Source organism: Magallana gigas, chromosome 4 (assembly GCF_963853765.1).
Source record: "Magallana gigas chromosome 4, xbMagGiga1.1, whole genome shotgun sequence".
In the NCBI taxonomy this organism is placed as follows: Eukaryota; Metazoa; Mollusca; class Bivalvia; order Ostreida; family Ostreidae; genus Magallana; species Magallana gigas.
The window spans coordinates 39,108,459-39,132,320 of record NC_088856.1 but is presented as its reverse complement, the minus strand read 5'-3'; the positions used below and the strand labels follow the sequence as shown (position 1 = coordinate 39,132,320).

The 23,862-nt window shown below is 31.9% G+C and overlaps 1 long non-coding RNA gene across 2 annotated transcripts; it reads left to right on the top strand.

Annotated features, from left to right (window-relative positions):
• Window positions 1-3,818: 3,818 nt before the first annotated feature.
• Window positions 3,819-17,743, top strand: LOC136274774 (uncharacterized). 2 transcript variants are annotated; one of them, XR_010713195.1, is made up of 3 exons: window positions 3,819-4,165; window positions 9,162-9,331; window positions 16,576-17,743. It is a non-coding gene; the product is annotated as an uncharacterized lncRNA (long non-coding RNA). The 2 variants fall into 2 exon arrangements; XR_010713194.1 differs by lacking the exon at window positions 3,819-4,165 and adding an exon at window positions 6,190-6,560.
• Window positions 17,744-23,862: the final 6,119 nt, after the last annotated feature.

Sequence of the window (23,862 nt, the reverse complement as noted above, 5' to 3'; positions counted from 1 at the left end):
CTGTTTAACTAATAGAAAACAGCGGAAAGAATCTGACCAATACAATCGAGTTTTTATCGGTTCCTCAAAGATATATAACATGCATTCTTAGCAAAACTTTTAGAGGCTACATAGAGGAAGCAATTTTTACATTTAAATGAAAAATAAAGCAATTCTTATTGTGACAGTGCGGTCCTTTTCCAAGTATACAATTGTAGGCGACAATCAAATCATAAAACATGACAGAGTGCTATTAACTAATAATGGAAACGTTAAAAAGGAACTCTATAAGTTTTCTCTTACATTCTGGGCTACGATATACTATATGTAGTACATGTATCAGTCGTGATTGTGAAAAACGGCAAAAATATAATGAATTCATATTCGAGTCGTTCTGTATGGGAGTTATTTTTCTGGTACTGGCATTGAAGGGGAACAAAGAATGGATAATGCATTACAACGCTTGTCTACATATACATCTTTGAATTTTAACTTATTTCTGGAAAAATAAAAATCAAACAATAAATTTTAAAGTCTTTTCTTTAAAGTTACAATTTTTGTTTGGATGCGATTAAACAGCTTATTTATTAACATAAGCCTAAGATTTAAGGAATAATTCCTACGCCAGAGTGCATTATATAGTCTCATTCAACCAGACGCTCAGCTAGCTGTCTTAATAAATCTCTGACAAGCAGAGACACTCTCTTCTAGTTACTGATTTACGGAGACAGCCGAGCGTCTGGTTGAACAAGACAATAGTTCGCAATTACTTTGATCCTTATCAAGAAATAATTTGATTTCTTATACATAGCTTGATGGAACGTTTATTGAAATAACAACAATTTTTCTGGATATCTTCTTTCTAGAAAAATGTGAATAAAATAATAAAAGTTTTTGTCTTTACAATGGTATTTGTTATTGTTTATTCAAATTTAAACATCACCACACATTTCGTCAAAAGAGTTCGACGGGTGCGATCAAACACCATACTTATTCAACATTTGGTTAATTAGCCATGAGTTGTCCATGAATTAAACGCTACATTTGAGTTTTACATTCATGTGCAAGTTGACTGTTTGTAAAACACTGTTTAAAATTTGCTTTAAAACATAATTATAATTTTAACTAATATAGTCAAAATTACATGTATGTGTGAGGTATAATGCAAAATAGAGAGACAGTCATATTGTATTTGAAGTAGTTTAATTCGTTTCTTTTAGTATTCATTTGAATCCTATATGTCTGTCCGTCAGTGTTTCCGACTGTATCTCTGCCTTTCTCTCTCAATTATTTCAAATGAAACGAAATCACGCACAAACAAAATAATAGTGTCATAGTCTGATAAAGGGAATATCCATGACAGATCTAAAGCTAGTAAATGATTTCAATATTCTGAGCTTTTTTGGTGTAAACGTGTATAGCTTTTTATGCAGCTGTTGCATTCATTTTACATCTTTCGTGGAATGAAATGCATCCCTTGTTTAAATCTATAAGGTTTATATTTCCAAAAGTTTTTTCTCTCTTCGCTTGCATGTGTTATGATATTGATTTTTAATTTACAAACCCCACACAAGTTCGTGCATCTAACATCTGTGCCAGATATACATCTCTATATAACACAATTTCAAATAGATTCTAACTTTGATTTAGTACTTTCAGCTGAACTTTTCAAGGTTTGATTTCAGCATGCTAGTGTCTTATGTTTTTCTTAGTCATTCGATGATCATGTATTTAATATCTATTTAAAGAAAGGAAATCGGTGCCTTGGATAACAAATTCCATGGTAGTCATGAGAATTGCTAATCTAGTTGATATTTGTTAATGTATCAATCAGATGAATTTTTAACTTTATGTTACTGAATGTTTTTTTGTTTTTTTTAAATTTTAGAATTGTGATGTTTGTGTTCACCACAATGCTATTGGGAACTGAAATTCTTGCAACTCTAATTATAGCAACTGTCCTGCACCAAGGTATAAAATAGATAAATATAACCATTTTAAATATTTGACGTATTCTTACAATTTATATATTTATATATATAGGTAGATAGATAGACAGACAGATAGAAAGATAGATAGATAGATAGATAAATAGATAGATAGATAGATAGATAGATAGATAGATAGATAGATAGATAGATGGATAGATAGATAGATAGATAGATAGATAGAGAAAGTGAGAGATAGATAGATAGATAGTAAGCTAAGCCCCTGAACTTTAAAGATTTAAAGGTCAAAGCTAAAATTACAATCATAACTAATTTTAAACTTAATATTGGAGTAAATGTTCACAACTCTAGCCATGGAATATTAGAATGCTAAAACAAATCTTGATTGAGGAGGGAAAGTCGCAGTTCTGTCATCTTGCACTTTGTAGCGTAGTAGTTCTGAAGATTTGATATGTTAATCCTTGTTCATTAATTAAAAAAAACTCTGTAAGATCGAGTGTGCTTAAATATTTGCATCTGATTACACAATGTGATGTTCAATCATTGCAAAAATAAATAATATTTTTACTCCTCCCTGAGTTTTAATTCCCTGACTATCATCAGAAACATAAATAACAATAAATATTATTTATGTCTCTGCTATTATACGGTTTTCATTCTCATCAGCTAATTGATTTGTAGAGACATTTTGTGTTTCAAACACCCCGCATTTCGTGTTTTCGGAAGTGTTCGGTATCGCTATGCAGTATACGAAACATCAACAAATGAATCTACCCAATGGTCATCACCAGCATTATAATTTATCTATACAAATAATTTTAAGAGGAACTTTTTTTTAAAATTAAGTTAATTATTTGTGATTTATAAATGTACTCGCTATCTTCTATAAAGAGAATTTGCATGGCGAAACGCTATTCAAAATTACTTATTTATGCTGTAGCCTTACAAATCGAAAAAAAATAGCCAAACTGTATAATGATAAATTGAAAATTCCATAACTTTCAAAAACTGAACTCGATTTTTTCAAAACATTTGTACTACAGACTCGATTGCATGTGGTACATTATCAGCTCCCTTCATTTGGGATATCAAGCTAGAGTAAGTAAATCATTTCAGATCCTGAGATTTTTTGGTATAAAAATGTATAGCTATTTATGCAGCTGTTGCATTCATTTTACATCTTTCGTGCAATGAAATGCGTCCCTTATGTTTAAATCTATCAGGTTTATATTTCAAAAAGTTTTATTCTCTCTTCGCTTGCATGTGTTATGATATTGATTGTTTTGAAACGCACAAGTTCGTTCATCTAACATCTGTGCCAGATATACATCTCTATATAACACAATTTCAAATAGATTCCAACTTTGATTTAGTACTTTCAGCTCAACTTTCCAAGGTTTGATTTCAGCATGCTAGTGTGTTATGTTTTTCTTCGTCATTCAATGATCATGTATTTATATATCTATTCAAAGAAAGGAAATGGGTGCATTTAGAACACACATTCCATGGTAGTCTTGATAAATGCTAATCTAGATGTGTTTGTTAAGATATGCTATCTATATACACAATTTTAAGAGTAACTTTTTTTTTAAATTAGTTTAAAAATTTGTGATTTATAAATGTACTCGCTATCCTCTATAAAGAGAATTTGCATGGCGAAACGCTGTTCAAAAGTACTTATCTATGCTAAAGCCTTACTAACTGACGAAAAGTGACAAACTGTATATTCTTTTATTTATGTACAACACCGATATTACAATGCAAGTGCTATTAAAGAAGAAGTATGTATGTATGTATGTATGTATGTATGTATGTGTGTATGTGTGTATGTGTGTGTGTATGTGTGTATGTGTGTATGTGTGTATGTGTGTGTGTGTTTGTAAGCCCTGTGAAGTTGGCCGAATACCAAGTTTACACACCAATCAACTTATCACCTGAAAATCAAATGGACACCCGAACTCAGGTGTTCAGTTGAAATAACGTCATTTTCGTGTTCCTCTCACTAAATTTCATCAGAAAAAATAAAAAAAATATGAGTGTTTCTTTGACACCAATTTCCTAATTTTTTTTACACAGTGTGTGTGAAATTTTATGCTCCATTTTCCCCCTTTACACAGAAAAATCTGCGCATGCGCAAATGTCATATCGGATGTTGTTTGTAATGGCGGAAGTGAAATATGTTGTGACTTACAAGTGACCTCTTCCTTGAATATTTGATGTCACAGTGCTGTTTAAAGGTAAGTTTTTGAATTCTATGATTTAGTTTCGAATGATGGCTTTAAGAAATCAATTAATGATACACGTGTATCGCTTCTAAAGTCGTTTTAACAACAAATCACGAATGCATTTCCTTTTCTAAACTACGAGCTGGATAGATTCTATCTATTAACAAAATATTTACATTGTAAAACATTTATAATAGATAACTTTTGTACTAAAATCTTCATCATTTATTCCCACTTGCTTAAAACAACGACTTTACTTATATTGTAATATCGATAATGTGCTTTCATTATATCGTGTTTGTTTATTTAGACGATGTTAATAATTATCTACATTTAGATATATAAACATTGAAAAAAATGGGAATTATATAAGACCAAGGCGAAAGATAAAAATATATATATAAATACATGTATAACACTAGATCTAGACTCATTTGTTTATATGCATATGATTAACTTCTTCGGTTTCCAATGGAAACTTTCTACGGTCTGAAAGTAAGGAGAAAAAATTAAATTAGGAAAATATATACTAGGTATGTTTTAACAATGAGTTACAGGATTATTCTCGTAAAACTATGCTTCAATATAAAGTGTAAGTGTACGGTGATTTTGCCTGGTCAGACTATACAGCAAAACCATTCTATTGAAGTAATGTAATAATTATTCTATTTTGCATTTGTGTTTTCTTTTATGAACACCGCTTTACTATATGTCTAGTTCTTGAAGAAAATGAGCAATGTAGATATTTTTTTAAACAATGGATGAAAATCGATAGAGTACTTTCAAAATAGGTAACGGGTGCTTTCGTCCCTTGTGAATTTGCTACTAACTATTTTTGTTACAATACAATGTGCTTGTTTATTGGTCAAAAGAAGTTTTGGTGAACGTGTTCAAAGATCAGACAATTATAGAATATGAAAAATAAACAATGATATAAACATGAGACAGATACAAACAAGACAATGTTGTTATTTAATATAATCATTTTGAAGCAATGGATTCACTCACTCTGACTCTAAGTCTCGCTGATTATAAATCATATACATGCTGTGGAAACATGTAACACCAAATTTGTACATGTATCTCCACGTCATTCATTACAATTCATCAGCTTTATCTTTGAATAATGTAGTTCATATAGTAAATAGTATTTTTTTTTTGGGAGTGGGGTGGGGCTGAAGTTGTTGTTGTTAAAACACAAATAATGATAAGAATTTAAATTTTAGCATTTCATTAATCATATTTTTGAAGAAGGCAGAAGCTGTATTGCTTTAATATAAAAACAAAATTTTAAAGAAGCTCTAGAACAAAGTTATAGTAAACACGGTCAAATTGATATGTGTAGGTTTATTCATATAGATATATATGCTAACACATGTACATACATGCCAGATTTACATGTAATTAACTACATCTGGACATGTCATACTAAGTTTTACTTTCTTGTTGTTTGACTACAAGTTTACTTTGTAAATTAAACAAAATTTAAAACGGAACAAAAAATTTAAATAGATATATATACACATATACATTGTACTTGTATATAAATTATAAACATCAAATGCAATGTTGTGTAACAATATACAGGCACGTAGCATTGTTTTTGAAAGTGGGGGGGCCAGACCCATCCAAAAAATCTTGACAAGCAAACAAAAAAAAAAAAAAAAAAAAAAAAAAGAGGAAAAAAAAGGAAATTTAAAGTTTTCCAAAAATCTTCAAAATCCTAATCCGTGGGGGGGGGGGACTCAACTATACTTCCAAAAAAACTTCCCTACCAAAAATTTGTTCCCTCCCAATCCTTAAGATCGGTTGTAACTTCAATTTGACTACTCATTTCCTTATTTTCATATCAATTTTTTACTAACTTTCAAAAAAGTGGGGGGGCCAACTCCATTATGATTCATTTTTTTATATGTAAATTTTAAAAAATTTGTTGCTGCGAGAAAAAGTGGGGCCCCCCCCTGGCCCCCCCTGATGCTACGTGCCTGATATACCAAGTTTTATCTCAACTTTACTTCTAAACAGCACTAAAATTGCAAAATATGAGAACAGAAGCTATTTTCCTCATCTAGTGTTTAATTTTATGGAATAAATATCATATTCGCTCTGAATAGAGACATAACTAACATAATATTATGCCTCTGTGTACATGTACAATTCTTCCATGCACTCTTAGAAAAAGGTAAGATGTAAAACGAAATTCTGAGCGTATATGAATAAATCACATCACGAAACTGATACCACCGCGATAATGTACAAGTAAGTATACATCAAAATAGTTAGGACAAAATGACCCGGGGCGAATCAGCCATTGGTCAAGACACCGTAAAACCTATATTTTCGAAGGAAGTCATGTGTTCGGAGATTATATATCAAATTAAGAGTCTGAGACAGTTGTTTTTCAGTGGTGAGTACATGATTCCTATTATAAGGTGGTCGTTCGTGTTTATAAATGTACAACACGTTGACAAAATTGCCTACAGCTGTTATTGTTAATTGTTCGAATTTTCTCCACAAGCTGTCACTTTGTTGTGGAACTCAAAGGATATAATTCTTATGTAATCTTGACCATGTTGACAAGATGCTACTTTTGTATGTTTAATATACGTGTAAATCATGCTAGGCCCGATAATTCAATGTAATTTAGTCTTTAATTTATTCAGTTAATAGTTTGTTTATACACGCAGGTGTTCTTGAAAATCCAATCTGTGGAAAGATGCATCTTTTGTTGATTATTAAAACAAGCACTGTCGCAGATACTGCTCAGTATTTTTCATCCTGATCCTATAAGTTGTGATATATTTTACATGTACCTTTTAGGACATTTAGGAAATAATTTCATGCATCTTTACATATAATTGATAAATAAATAAATAAATAATACTTTTCACTATCTTTACAGAAATAACTTGTGAAATTTTTTAAAAACTCTACTGACGTGCAACCAGTTCTTGCCAGTACATTGTGATGTTATTTTTCGTATATGATTTTATATGTTGATAAAGGACATCACAATAATGTAATGGCAAGAAATGATACTCGATGAGAACTGGTTGCACGCCAGTATACATGTATTTGCCGATATCAGAGAAATAAATCTAAACATGCAGTGTCACTGACATACCAGTATGTCGTAGCATAACAAATATCTTCCCTCTTCCAGTCAAATAAAATCAGTCAGTACTAGTAGAATAAGGAGCACTCCAAATCAGTTATGCATTGGATTAGATAATTGTATAATCATTTTAGTATATTAATGTATTAATCATATCAGTATATTCATCTCACATCTTCGCAAGCCAAGGATTTATGAAAAACCATTGCCTTGTGAAAAGGAGTAGAGTGGATCACAAATCCTTGACTTGAGAAGATGTCATCTCAAGGCATTTGTTTTTTTAATAATTATAATCTTTGATTGGCATGGGACAATGACATAACATGAAACAGGTAACATTTGATTTGCCTAAGATGATATGGACAGACCTCAATTATGTGTAAGCATCAGATTTAGAAAAAGGTATAAAGAGCTATGACATTTGCTAATGAATATTTTCATAACAATAACTTTTCAACTTATTTGAAATCATGCATCCGATGCGAATCTGCGAATAAGCAGAGTTTTTATAATTAATGCTTTTGAGTTTATTACATGGTGTTACTGTATGTGACATATATTACGCCTCCTGTCAGTTTGTCGCTATATATATATGACATTTATTTTCGCTTAGTATACAAAAGATTTATACAGCGTCAACATACTATTCCAAAATAGAGTACGGTATTGAACGCCATCGCTGCCATATAGCATTAAACTTTAGGTGCATTATGGCGTTCCATAGCACGACAAATGTTTTCAATGAAAAACTTTCAAGCGCGACAGCAGATTTCGAAACACAACGCTGCAATCATTCCAGCTTGAAGTCCAACGCATCACCGCCACGCTATATTAGCCGATAATGAATGGACGGTGTCTATATATATAAAACGTAGATATATACGACTGACATCAAGCAATTAAAATTGTTAATCTTTCTAAAAACACTTCATTATTGACAGTAATTTTATAGTTAAAGTTTCTGATAAACTTTTGAACAAATTGATTGAACATTTGTCAAAGAAATTCTACATAGGGATCCCAAAAACGCTTTTTTAGATGACGCTTGATAATGAATGTATAAGAAAAAAATGCAATGAGATTTCGTCTGCTAAACATTTCGAGTTTTTTTACTAAGGTCAACTGCTCTCATTTCTTGAAAAGAACATATTAACCTTTGTTGACTTTTAATTGTACAACAACTTGTTGATTAAATAAACATTAATTGTACAACAACTTGTTGATTAAATAAACAATCAAATCAATTGATTAATTTGAAAAAACAAACGCTTACTTTTCCGGTGATTATTTTTAGGGACTAGTCAACACTCAAACGTCACAGCTACTTATAGCAAAGCACGTCGGTACATTTAACAGTCGGCATAATAATAACAATATAAGTATTGTGTTGTGCATGTATATACTTTGCCTAAAGAGTAATCAGGGTTTGATAGATAGTGCACGAGCCGGAGTCTACTTATTATATAAGTAGCATTATTTGATTTGAAAAGAGCCCACACAGTTTCAAATAAATATACGAGTACTTAACCATTGCTCGACTTAATTGCTCCAATGAATCAACTAAGCCAACCGAGTAAAATGAACATCCCTAAGACATATAAATCATTTATTACCTTTACCTGCATTTTACATTTTTAGAATTCTACCCTCAAAATCTGTACATATACCGGTACCCGGTACTACAAAATAAGACATTCTGAAAAATACTTCAATATAAGTTAATTACTTACACATTTATTTTGAAGTTAATGTTTCAAATATGTTTGAAATAGGAATTACACAAAAAATCTGTTTTAATTTAATTATTTTTTTAAAAAATTTTTTAAAAATTTAATTAAATGGTAAGGGAAAAAGTTTCAATGTTGACATGTATCCATTTATTTATTTGAACAGATTCATCAGTATGTGATATTTGCCCAAAGATGGATCTTAATACCCACATACTTGGACAAAGAATAGAGATTTTCATGGGATTTATCTCCAGAGGTCTAATGCAGAATAAAAATTAAGAGTCTGGACAGAAGCGAATATGTGTATCAATGGACTAAACCTATCTTGAGCTGGTAAGTCAATTTCCAGAAATAGATTAAAACAAAGTTTTGATTAGAGTATTAATAGACATATATTATATGTAAGTACCGGTAAAGCAATATGTAGTCTTACTCTCTCATGAGTTTGTATGTCTGTCTGTCCATTAATGGCTCCCCCCCTCTCTCTCTCTCTCTCTCTCTCTCTCTCTCTCTCTCGTTAGCTTCCAATCAGAGAGCTTCAAAGCATTTCAATTTGTATAGCAGGTTTATGTAAACACTTTGAAAGTAATTTTCAACCAGTTACCTATATCTAGCATTTCAATTACAAACAGACTGATTAAGGAATTTTGAATTACTCAGCATGCAACATTTTAATTAGTTTTCATATTTTTGATGCCCCCCCCCCAAAAAAAAAACTTTAATAAAGTACTTGTTAATTTTTAGACGGTGGCTATAAATAGCCACTGTCTATTGCTACGGTCCTGACCGGAAGAGTATTTCTCACGGGGACCCTAGCGGATAAGGAACGATAACTCTGTTACAGGCAATGTTTTATCTATGTGTCGATTTCAGTATGAGAATTAATTTTCATCTTATCAGATATTTTAAGCATTATAGCTGCTAATTATTTTGAACATACATTTAAATAATGTATGAAATTGTGTTTGATTTTAATTTAAGCATCAACTGCCAGTTGTGACGTTTAACTCTCTATCAGGACTGCATTTAAACTGTATCACTGCGATAATTGGTCAAGAGATCTCCCAATAATTGCTTCTTGTTTTTTTATGATGTAAACAATTGTCAGAAACACATTATTTAAACTGGTTTGCCATTTTATATTTCAGCAATTATGCTTCATCGATAAATTCAGTCATTTTCAACGCATTAGTTTTAGTTGAGGCAGTATATTTATTTTGTTGTAGCTTATTCCAAAGAATTCACAACAGATACTGACAATGAATATATCATAAATTACATTTTACTGAACTTCAACCGATCAATGGCACACTTCCTTCAGTCTACAAGTGTGCACTGACGTGTTTTCAAACACACAGAAAACTTTAAATTTACGATGCAAATGTGTTTAATTTTGGACTGACCTGTGATTTACAATGTACCTTATTTTGTACCTCACTCAGTCTGTAGAAACATTATTTTTATTACAGGCACCTCAATATTCATCAGACAATATTTACTGCTGATGTTGACGCATTACTTGCTGCTGACTTTCTCTCAAACACGCTAAATCGACGTCGGATTGTAAAATTCACGTGCAAATCGAGTCGCCATTTTACATGTATATAAACTACATTTGACGATGTTTCAAAGATTTTCAGTTCAGATTTTTTTTTACATATGCTGTAAAACGTCTTATGGATTTCACGGCGTGTCAGCTTGTGTATCTCTAATTTGCAGCAAACGCTAGCTTTTTTGTGAGGAAAAAACAATCGATTCAACTCATGCAATATTCCATATACATTTATGGTACATGTACATTGTGAATGTAATGTAAGATATGACAATTTTGTTAACTAAACAGTTTCTGTCGATTTTTTTTTCACAATGAACTGAATAACGCAATTTGATGAGCGAAGTACAAATACTGACTTTAATTCATATGCGCCCGTCCCTGCTAAATGTACTAGAGAATTTTTTTTTTGTATTTGGGGGCATTTTTTCACTAACAGATAACATTATTTACATATGTACGTAAACATCGCCCGGTTTGTTCTCAAATAATTTTTAACTCGCGAGTACAACTCTATTATGAACTTTCTTCGACATTTGTTTCCAAGTGTTAGCATTTTGTCAACATGCATTTACAAATAAGCGGGCCTATATAAATGCGCCAGTTTGTTGCGATACACACCGGTTATAAAGTGTCATCACTTAACGCAATGCTACATCGGCCGTAGCATATACATCCATGCTATATTTGCGATAAATAATGGATCATGAAGGCCAAAAAAATGTGCTTCATTGATGACTGTAGAATTCTGCTGAGCGACAGAACTATTGCTTTCCGAAAATATTGCCGGGATTTGCGAACCCTAGATCTATTGTCTAGTACATGCAAAGAATAAAATTAAAGACGATGAGTGAATAAGGCGTGTAAAATGCCCATATGAGGAAAGATTAGATTCGGCAAAATTAAAATATCATTAAATCTGATACTTTTTAAAAAATAATTAAAAACAATGTATATTTAACGTAACATCGGGTTGTAACCTTTAAATATTTTAAATACTTGCAATATATTGATTTAAACTGGCGTATGCTTGTCAAAACCTCCAAATAGTGTAATTTTTATAACTTCAATGCCTTTATTTTCATAGAGTGGGTCTGAGCTCCACATTTTTTGTCACAGTCTAAATGTGGTTTAAAGGCATTTAAACCGATTTTACTCAACAAAAATGTGAAGAGATGACCCACTTTAGTTCAAAAATGTCATTTTGTAGCTCAACAATTGAACGTTTTAGAAAATAATACAAGTCCGTAAATTCGTGGCTAATGTATCATATAGCACTTAAACAACTCACTTTGTTGTGAATGAAATGGCTTAGTGGTTAGAGCACCAGACATTAGGAAACTTTATAGAACTTGGGTTTTTAGATTGTGGGTTCGATAACACCAAAACTTAGAGATTTATTATTCTTTTCTTATCGTATTTTTGAAATATTTCAAACTGAATTTAGTTAGAAATTACCATTTTGTAAACTTGTATTGTAACATATCAAATATATTTAATTGAAAAAATGCTAAATTTGAAATTGTATTTTACGACTAAACCAAATGGACAGTTGCGCCATCTTTTTACCCCATCTTCTTTACATACACAGCTGTACGGTCAGAAAAACGTGCGTTCAACTTGAATTTTGTTTGTTTTGGTGTTTTTAAAATCTTATTTTGTATAATTATTCAATATTTGTTTTAAGTTTACTAGAAAAGTTAAATGTAGCAAGTAATTTATGCGTGTTAAAGTGTACTGAGAAGCGATAAAATATACATGTGACTTTCCCGAATTCATTCAAATGATTTGAATAAATCTATAGCTAAATACAATAGAGCAAATTTTCAAACGTTGATTAATGGAACTGCTTCGACTGAATATTGTATGATATTTTTTTTTTTCAAATTTTCATTCACTTTCGTTGTGAGCAAATGGAAATAATCCACTAAAGTGAAAGATAAAATATTGATTGACTCTTCTGTTTCATGATGACGTGCATTCCAAAAGCAATACCAGTTTTAATTATCAAACAGGTTTTTGTAAACCAATTCCGTTTTCTTTACACCTAAATGTATTAACTGACTATGAGGACAGAAGCAAGTGTGATGGTTCATAAGACTGCAACTTTTTCCCCGTGAAGAAATGGAGGGAAAATGCTGTCGAGAGGGACAATTAACATACTATACGTATGCCCAAATAGTTAGTAAAAAAGTATTTTATCTTACCAAAGCTTTATTTGTTCTCGTCACTTGAAAAATCGACACTATATTTAAAGCATAATAGTCCAATCCACACTTTTCAAAAGTTGTTCCCCTTTGCGGGATCAACCCAAAGGTCAAAAGGGAAAAAAAAACAAAATTCCCCTTCTTCGAACAATCAAATATTTGGGCGTACTGTGATGAAATCGCTTTGGATTTGATTTGTTCATTCAATATGTGGTGGCAACCCACATATTTAATGACTCAGAGTCATTCTGGGGCAATCAAAATACATAGTACTACCGAAAACGGGGGTTTAATGTCAACTGACATAGATACAAAGATATAGATACAAACTTCTACTCTACAAAGGCTACTGTGATAAATCTTTGGGTTTTCCCCAAAAGATCACGACCAAGAGACACAGCATTTGTAAAGTGTGGATTGAGATCACAGCTACGATTTCCACAGAATTATCCATATAGGAAACTCACGACCAGTTGTGCGAGTAAGCGTTAAGTATTAGTACATGTATGCGATACTGGCCGCGGTTTTCGACAACAATAATTATCATACATCATTCATTGTTACATGTAATTTGCCACTTTCAAACGACGCCACCGTCTAACAGTACTTTCAGTACTTTGATTATCAGCTAGATCAGCCTTATTTGAGTGCACCCAAGTGAACCCTGCAAGTTTTGTTTGCTATGACATGTACTTTTGTAAATTTTAAAAGAACTCTAAGATTTGGTATTTATATAAAATAATTAAAAATCAAAACTAATCTTAACTATAATTTTTTTTTCAAACTCATTTAAAATGTGGCAATCTTTTGTACACTACCTGTCCCCAACATTGATTTTTTTTTCAAAATAAACAATTTGAATTGGAAGTGAGAGGAAAAAATAGATTGATAATAAAGTAAGATAGGGAATATGCATAAATGGATAAAATAGCTTTTCAGAGTAAAATAATAAACATGTCATTTTGTTAAATTATTCTTAAAATTAATCACATTAATGCATTAAATTTAATTACTGTAACAGTCAAACTTCGTTATCTCAAACTAGATGGGACTGTTTAGATAGTTCTAGATATCCGAGTATTTGAGATATCGAGGGTGAAATACTTCAAAAAGTGGTTGGGACTTAAAAATTACTTCGACATATCCATTGTATTTGAAATATCAGTGTTTGACATACAGAAGTTTAACTGTATTAGCAAAATATACAAAGCTGAATTTTGATAAACACATGCACCTTTTTTATAATGTGATTATTTATTGAATGATTGATGATAAATTGATGATTTTGAGCAATCAAACTATAAGCATTGCATGTATAATATAAGTATTTGACAGAAGAAAACAACCTGTTAAAATAAAAAATTGTTATCAGCTTAAATGCTCAACCAATCACAGAACAGCTTGGTTTAACATCAGTTGTGTATGTACATGTATGTTTAATTATCAATGCTATGAAATCCACATATTGTCCAAAATTTGAAATACTGCTTCCTAACATAATTCCCAAGAGAGAGAGAGAGAGAGAGAGAGAGAGAGAGAGAGAGAAAGAGAGAGAGAATATGACTGACATGTACAAAAACAGATAGGGGACTATAAACGCAGGTATGTTAAGGCTTCCGGATTTAACGTAGCTCTCGGGTTTGCTGATGTCACAATAGAATTTAACGTAAAGTGTTGACCATCAATCGGTCATAGCAAACCCATACATTTTTTTTTTAAATGACAAATGATCCTTAAAAACATAAAAGGAAATATCTCAAAAAGCTTTCATGTAGTTCATATAAACATTTATAATTATCACATGCTAACAATTTAAAGAGGTGACATACATTGTTACATTTTGTTTAATAAGGTATAACTCTTCTATTTAAAATCATATTTTATAGACAAGAAAATAAATTGAATCGTATGCATAAGCTTCGCTTCTTTTACAAGTATAACTTCTGTATTTTCAACCACTGATCTAACTAGAGGTTCTATTAAAATTTATTTGGCTTTAGCTAATTAATGTATGCGATTACAAACTGATTATGACAAGAGTTGTATGGTAATTAATTTTGCATTTATTGACTCGGAGTATTATGAAAAGAAAAATAGCCATTGTTGATTTGTTCTTCTCTTCACAACCTTACATCATATATAATTGCATATGTGCATTCAATAAAATCATAGTAATGTCCAATTAGTATTTATATGTTCTGATGATGAGTAAATAAGCTAGTCTTGTCAATCAACTCATTTTTATTTTTTGGTTCTCGGACGTAAGAAAATGATGACTTCGGGCTTACGTTATGATGATAATATAGGGTTTTGCGAAATCTTTTCAATCTTTGAAGTTGTTTTGCAAAAAATTGGCCGAGAACACATATTGATTATTGTTTATGAATTGATTCAACATTATCTCTTCTGTTGTTGGGTTGAGAAAAATTAAGTTTGTCTAAACCGTTTAAAAGTTTGAATCGTAGTTCTGAAATGTGTTTTCTGTTTAAGATATGCAATTTACTATATATTTCATTGAAATGACATTGCTTGATTTTATCACGGACACTGTGTTTGAAACATTATAACCATGCAGGCAAATCTTAGATAAATTTTAGAAATTAAAAATTATGAAACCAATGGATCATGCAGACAAATTTTTAGGGAAGGCTTTCTCACAAGCAGTAAACCTGCGAGCTACGTACCTGAAGTCACTTGTATGTACTTCATACGATATGATGTCATAGTTAACTTTTAAACGTCACGATCTGCATTCCTTTTGATAGTTCTCATGGATTTAATGTATTAATAGTTACAAACTTATAATAGAATCATACATTATTAAGTGAAATATATTGTGACAATAATAAAACCACTGATTTCCTTTACACAGACGCTGTTGTTGATACTGGTGATATTATCAATATTTATTATGCATGATTTTTATTGATTTCACATGTAGAAATGCACAAAAAGTGTATCATACAATCCACAGCAGTCAACTATAGCCTCTGCATTCTTATTCATTCACAACAAAATTTATGACAACCTTATGATAAATAATATTTCACAATATTTAACCAGAAAACAATTTTTTAAAATTTTGGAAATGTTTAAAATTTAAAAGCCACAGAAAGATTTGAACTCATGACTTACAGGTTAGTAGTTAATGCTCTAACTAATTGCACTATGCTGTTAGATAACAATTTCGGGGGGGAAGAATCTTACTTAATTTATTGTTCATTTTGATCAGAAATATGCCAGATTAAAGGAGGTGTCCCATACCACCTTACGGTGTTATTGGACATCTGTCAGTATTAAAAGTATATAATTATAATACTTTCACCGGTTTAGAATTTTCAAATTTTATGATATTTAACCAAAATATATGTTTTAAAAAAGTTAACCATCTAACCGCCCACTACGCTATGCTGTTAGGTGGCAATTTGGGAAAAAACTATATAAAAAGTACATCACAACATGAAAGTGTCCCATACCACCTTAAGTCTTGATTTACATCGGATGTAGAGTAAATACTACATGTACAAGTGTACAGCTTTTTTATGAAAGAGGCTGCTTATACCTCTAGCTATTCTAAAAGTTGGCAGTTCTGTACTGATTTGTATGCAGCTTGGTATATACATATAGTCTTATATTTACTTGTATATATATAACATGTTATAAAGCAAATTTAAGTGTACTGTCTTTCATGTACATGTACCACTTAGTACATAAAAATAACATTTTAAGAACTATTAAATGCATGTAAAATAATGCAATATGTTTGTGAAATACTGATTGATTATAATATTGATTTTTGTAATTTTTTTATGTTCTAGGTACCGGTTTTCTAAGCAACAATGTTGGTAGGCGACAGTGGCCCACTGTCTCAGTTTTGCCACAGTCCAGGGTCAGCACCAAGCTACATGTATAGGACTCCTACCTAATTACTAAAATTATCTTTATGAAGAAAATTTACAAGACTTCTTGATGACTGGGAAGACATATTAAATCTGATTGAATTTACACACTTGATTGATTAGCTTTGTCAACACAATAGCCAAATATAAACTAGTATACTATTTTAGCATTATTTAACAAGTATAAGTCAGACAGTTTAGAATTTTATGATCCTATAGTAAAGGAAAAATTACAGTGTTTAGATATATTCAATTCATCTCAGTTGTTCTTAATGCATATGCATGTACATGTATAAATACATGTATATGACTTTTTTTAATAAAGTATACATATATAGCTGATGTAATGACATTGATATAATCAGAATTGATATGTGTATAGGTATTCTGTATTGCTTTATCTAGGTTGGATCTTGAAAGCATGTGTATGGTACACTGTATCATAAAGATGATTTTTTCATTCTTTGTTTACAGTTATTGTCATAAAGGGCATATGAACAGATTTTTTTTCTTTGACTCCTTTTACTTATATATATATATATATATATATATATATATATATATATATATATATATATATATATATATATATATATATATATATATATATATATATATATATATATTGTAGTCTCCTGGGGCCATAATACAAACACCTAGTAACAATATTGTTTGAATTATATATACCGTAGATGGGTTTCTGTGTGCACTGATTTACTTGTACTCATCCATGTACATGTACAAATACAATTGCATTTTGTATATGTTTGTGCATTTGCTGATAATTTCAAGCACCATAAAATCTGTTGTATTAATTCATTTTGTAAACTGCAGCATATTTTGACAGGTGGGGTATCGTTACATAATTATGTACTAGAAAGATGTATACGGTATATCCCATTTCATTTTCTTGAGCGGAAGGGGGGGGGGTTGTTCAGTGCCTATGCACATAACTATTCTACGTTAATAAGTTTGCATTTTACACTTACCCTACAGACTACCACCCCTCTGTAATTATTTTTGTTCATGATCGAATATTAATTCATATACATGTACCAATTGATTCAATAAATGTAAATGATACTTGCTATCTTTGTTATTGCTATACATGTGTATATATAGGAGGTAGTTTGCTCTGTGGTCCTGGATACAAAGCAAAGGTTGAGAGGTGTACATGGAAGCATTTGAAAAAAAGGAGGCACTAATCAAATAGTTTACTAATGTTTTGCAAAAAGATACTAGTGGATTAACGATAAACTCTCTGAGTTTACATGGACTATAGTATAGGACAGATTTGATGTGAGAGACTGAGAGATGACACGAAGCAAATTTATAAAAAATTCAAGCTTCCTTTTATCGCAAAAAAACCCAGAACGGAATAGAGGGGGTGAAAATACTTAATATCGTAGACTCTTTTCGTTAAGAATTAAAAATCAAAGGGGATTCAACATTTCGCATTGAAAAATAGTTTGTATCTCCTCTCTTATAGGATATAAAAAATAGAAGGTTCTCGATATATCGCAAACATAATTTTTTCAAAAGACAATTGAATCCTACATGTAAAACGGACATTTTTTTTAAATCTCAAAATTCAATATTTGATTTGATGGTTCAATATTTCAAGCGGTATTACTGTTGGATTCATATGCAATGTATATGCCACTAGCATTGCGTTCCTTATGTGTAGGTCTCAAACGTACATGTACATATCCAGTGAAGGGGGCACATGTAGCGGTAAATATCACAACCTCTGAAACAAATCGGCAGTACATGTATCAAGGTTGCATATTGTTTGGAGCATTATCCTGTCTGAATATGTCCTGTTAAATATTAAGTAGGTGTATATGTTTCAGCTCTTGTATGTTGATGGAATTTCATAATGAGGACGGACTATTTTAAAAATTAAATTGAACTAGGAATTTTAATAAGCAATATTAATGGGCCCTTACATGTACATGTTTATCGGTTCCAAGAGGTATCAATTATCTTCCACATGATCTTTTTATAAAAGTAAAGATTACATGCAATTTTTTTTTTAGTTTTCTAGGTTTTCAAGGTATATCATACATACATACATACATACATACATGTACATGTATATACAATGTATCCTGGTGGTGTACTCTGTCAAATGACCAGACGAGACATCAAACACAACCGCATTAACACTGGTATGATTTCATCAAAAGACGGATTTAATTCCTCTGTATAACTTATCTGACCAAATTTGGAATGCGTATGCATCTTTGCGATTTTCTTTCGACGTGTTAATCTAGCGTTCAACAGTTATTTTACGAGTGGGGATCGCATCAGCTTTTTATTTTGCTTATGCAAATTAGTGTGTGGTTGAGAGAATGTATAGATGATCAGTTGAACGTGTGTAAAAGACTAGCATATTTGGGGTGTTTATGTAGCCGTTGAAGTCAAATTGAAAACAATAACAACATGATTTAACGGGTTTTACTCTTACGATGTTTTTTTAAAGGCTGAGTATCACATTTAATTTGAAATAAAATAACGATACTTCATGATATTTTGAAACAAGATATCGATGATCATGATATACATGATATACATGTATCAAGTTCTTATTACACTGTGTGTTAAGTTTCCCGTAACTTTCTTTTCATTTAAAAGGAGAAAATGTTTACTATAACAATAATATCCTTTGTAACATATCTAACTGTCTAGCTCATAGGAAAGCAAAAGCGTCGGAACCGAGGGGAGCCCCCCCCCCCCCCCCACACACACACTTTTTTTGCCAAGTTTGACATAACTATCAGGCACGTAGCATCAGGGAGGTGCTAAAGTATCACAAATCTGCTCGCCTCCCCCACAGTTTTGGTAGCATGTAAGGAATAGAGGTGAAAATAAGGAAATTAAGAGTGATATTGAAAATGGCTGTGATAGTTGAACTACCTCCCCCCCCCCCCCGCCCCCCCTCCCCCATCCCCACATACACGGATTAGAAATTTAATGATTTGGGGATACTTTTAAATTTAACGTGTTAAAATATTTTTGCTTCTGATGAAAAGTAAAGTCCCCCTTTCAATTTGTTTCCGACGCCACTGGAAAATTGAAGCAAATCTAATTTATTTGTGTTATTTCTTATAAACGTTGTTGTTCAATGCTTTAAAAATTCTGCTTAATCCTTATAACACTCGTGCTTAATACATACGGAAAATATCGAAGAAATCAAATAATAAATGTATCAATGTAAATAATCAACTCCGTTTGAATTACAATCCTTAAAACGCAATTACTCTCATATGTTTGATTTAGCTCACAATTCGCTCATCGTGCGAATTATTTGCCGTGCGCTCAAGCGCGTTCAACTTCCGCTTTTTGTGCTCTTTGCTTTAATTGCGCTCACATACACCTGGTGTTGAAATACATGTATATTTTAATAAGTAAAATGTCGTTAATGTACTACAAAAATAACATCGTCGTGGATTGAATAAAAAAGCTGGTAGCCCGTACAAGTCATTTCCTCATGCTTTTGTAAAGGTACCGACTGTCAACCACGCCTGTGAACACAGGTACACAGAACTGGACTATTGTATTTTTACCAAAAAAATTGGGAATTTTTTTCGTTGTTACATGTTACATTAAATTGTTTCTAATATATTTACATATACTTCATTGTTTATTCTAACCTATGAAACTTACATTGGACATAAAAAGCGATAATTGCATGCACTGGCGGAAATTGACCCCGACCAATACATGTATTACATCTGCGGCCCTATGCTCCCCAAGGAGCGAACAGGAATAAGTCAATAAGTCAAGTCAGTCAATACATGTATTTTGCATAATTAAGAATTACAATAAGGAAAATTATTTAGACCAGGAAAGCGTGTAATTTTATTAACTCTGTTTTAATTTTTATGCCTATATTTGCGGCTAATTTCCCCGACGCTATGGTATTTATTCTAATAATGATAGCACGTTTCTTAATCAATATAAAAAGGTTTGATATCTTAAGAAGGTATGGAAATAAGGCGAACACATTACCTACAGTGAATAAGATACTGTAAAACAAGAATACCAACGAACTGATAATTCTTTCAAATATTCGCATTTAAGTTTGCGCTTGCGCTCAGTTCGCCCTTCACCGTATTCCAACAATGTTTCAAGAGGTCTTTAACGGTATGGAAAATTATCAAATCTTTGAGTTGTTCATAAATCAGAGATCGTTAAACGATTTGTTATTGAAGTTTTAAGTTGTGTGTGGGTTTGAGAAATTGAATTGATGATTGTGTTAATGGTGTTTAATTGAACGTGTGTAAAAGAAGGCTCATTTGAAAGTGTAACTTTATTTTCGAAATTTGCGCAGTCAGATGGATGTTCATGTACCTGACAATAGTATGACCGAAATTTTATTCATTAAATCTAAAGCTCATATTTTTGCTAAAATATGCAAATGAATGAAGACAACCCCAAAAGCTTTAACATGTATTATTGTCAATATACAAGATGGGGATAACTTCCGATTCCGAAATAGTCGGTACAAACCTGTCATCTTCAATTCAATATGCGTTCACGGTTCACTTTGCACTTGCGATTGCGCTCCATGCGCGGATCTAGAGGGGGCCGGGGGGGGGTGTCTAGGTATACTACGCCTCCACCCCTCCTACAGATTAGGAATTTCATGATTTTGGGAATAAGTTTCTTTTTAGTTTTTTTTTTTTTGGCTTGATGAGTAGTGTAGCTCCCAAGTTTCAATTCGGACCCCCCCTACCTGGAAAAAATTTCTGGATCCGCGCATGCGCTCAGTTCAGAGTCTGCATTCAATCGCCATTCATTATCAACGCTTTTCATATTCTGTTCAGTCATCGGTCACCGATCGCTCTGCATTCGCTCATCGATACTCACCGTTTGCTCAAAGTGCAAGTGGGAAAGTGGAACATTTCACGGGATGTATACGGTACATAGGCGTCAGGACACCGACGGAGGGGCTGGGGAGAGGGCTCCCCCCAACCATATTTTTGCAAAGTTATACCTAACCAGAACCAAAGACCATTTTGTTTGCTTGTCAAGATTTTTGTATAGGTCTATCCTCCTTTCAATTTGCTTACGACGCCACCGTGGTAGATGCATTGCTCTTTGGTTCGTAACACAAAGTGGATTCAAACAATTGTTTAGGTTAATCATCGATATTGTTTTTTAGCGTGAGATATTTCAAAATATGTCTTGTACTGGAATTGTGGGTTATTAGTGTTCAGTTGAAAGTGTGTAAAAGAGGTGCTCATTTGGAAGTGGTAATTTGTCTCATAATTTACCCAAAACAACTTGGAACATTTAGATTTTGCATGTACCGGTAAACAATTCACAGTCTGGTATAGACAATGAAATAGATAATCCAGATTATTACTTAAATCAAAGGCTTTTTAATAAGATTGCATGCATTTAAACGATGTTTGGCTGAACGTGTGTAAACGTGGTGCTTTTTTCATAATTTACCCAAGTCAAAGTCAAAATAGAAACATTTTGTATTTGCATTATATTCATATGTCTTAGATATGTTTTTTATAACGTGAGAAAATCTGAAAACGACTCACAGTCTAAAATGAGCAATCGATTGGATAAACCTGGATATGGCCGATTTTTTTCCATTAAAATCCAAAACCCATATTCTTGTTTAATTCCGTAAATAAAACAAAACACAACACAATGTTTTATCTCTTTTCTTGTTTTATTGCAGTCTTAGAATAATACCCGAATTATTTTGAACAATTTCGCTTATCTTGCATTCTCTGTGCAATAAAGGATTACTTTGCCGTGCGTTTGCGCTTAGTTCACGGTCTGCCTTCGTTATCGTTTACCAACCGCTCATTAAATTCAGTTAAGCGTTTAAACATTGTGTGCTCACTGTAAGTTTAAAGTTTGTTCAATACTGCTTACAGCTCAAATGGGCAAGTACAAGCTCATTAAATGTTTATTTACGGAACGGCCTTCGATATTTGGTTCAAAACTGAGCATCTATCGTTTCATATTTGATTGATACATTTGTTTAATAAAATATCATCGATATTTAAAATGAAATATTATAATGGTAGGGAAATATTTTGGAACGTTAATTCGTTCAATGAAAGTAGCGAGTTTAGTTTTGCTCCCCAATATCTTCAAATCCCATGTATCTATCATCTATTAGTAATCAATAATTGCTTCATTTTTTCTTAAAGCAACAAACATCATTTGATAAAAGTAGCAAGTAGCGAAATGTTCTTATTATTTTGTTTTAAAGATATTCAATATTGGATGATACATCTATCAAATGAAAAGCAAGTGTGGCAAACAAAAATTGTCAATGATTTATTGGAGAGAATACTGACGCATTCTCATATGTAATATATGTAATGAGGCAGCGATATTAATCTGTTCACATGGTTACATGTGTTTGCATATAAAACGAATATTTTCAGGCATCTTATGAGTTTGTGTGGAGCTTAAAGCAGTGGATTATTTAGCTATATAATTTCTGTCATGCAATTTCAATGATTTCATTGATGATGAATAGGTTTGATGTTGAAGTGTTCAGTTGTGAGCGTGTACCTGAGGACTGTGTGTGAGGTGATCAGTTGAACGTGTGTAAAAGAGGTGCTCATTTGGAAGTGTAAATTTATTTTGTCATTTTCCCAAAGTTAATTGGGAACTTTGCATTATATTCACATGCAATGAGTATGGTTAAGTCGGTACACGATACCCAGTCTAATTTGAACAATTAATCCTGATTATTATTGAAGTCAGAAGTATTTTTATTACACTGCAAATGAATGGTGTTCAGTTGAACGTGCATAAAAGTGATGCCCATTTGAAAGTGTAACTTTGTTCACAATTCACTCAAGTCTGAGTCAAAATAGACACAGTTTGTATTAAATTTTGCATTACATCAATATGCCTCGAATATCCTTTTCCAACTTAAGAAAATCAATCTGCGAACGACGCAGTCTATATGAACATTCGAATGGATAAATTTGGGTTAGCCGAATTTCATTTATTAACTCAAAAACACATTTTCTCGTTTAATTCCGTAAATAAAACAAAACGAAACTTAAGTTTTATCTGTTTTCTTGATAAATAATTGTAATCTGGAAATAATTCCCGAATTATTATGAACAAATCACTCATCTTGTTTTATTCACTGTGCGTTAGAGGTTCACTTTGCGCTTACATGTACATTTGCGCTTAGTTCACAGTCTGCCT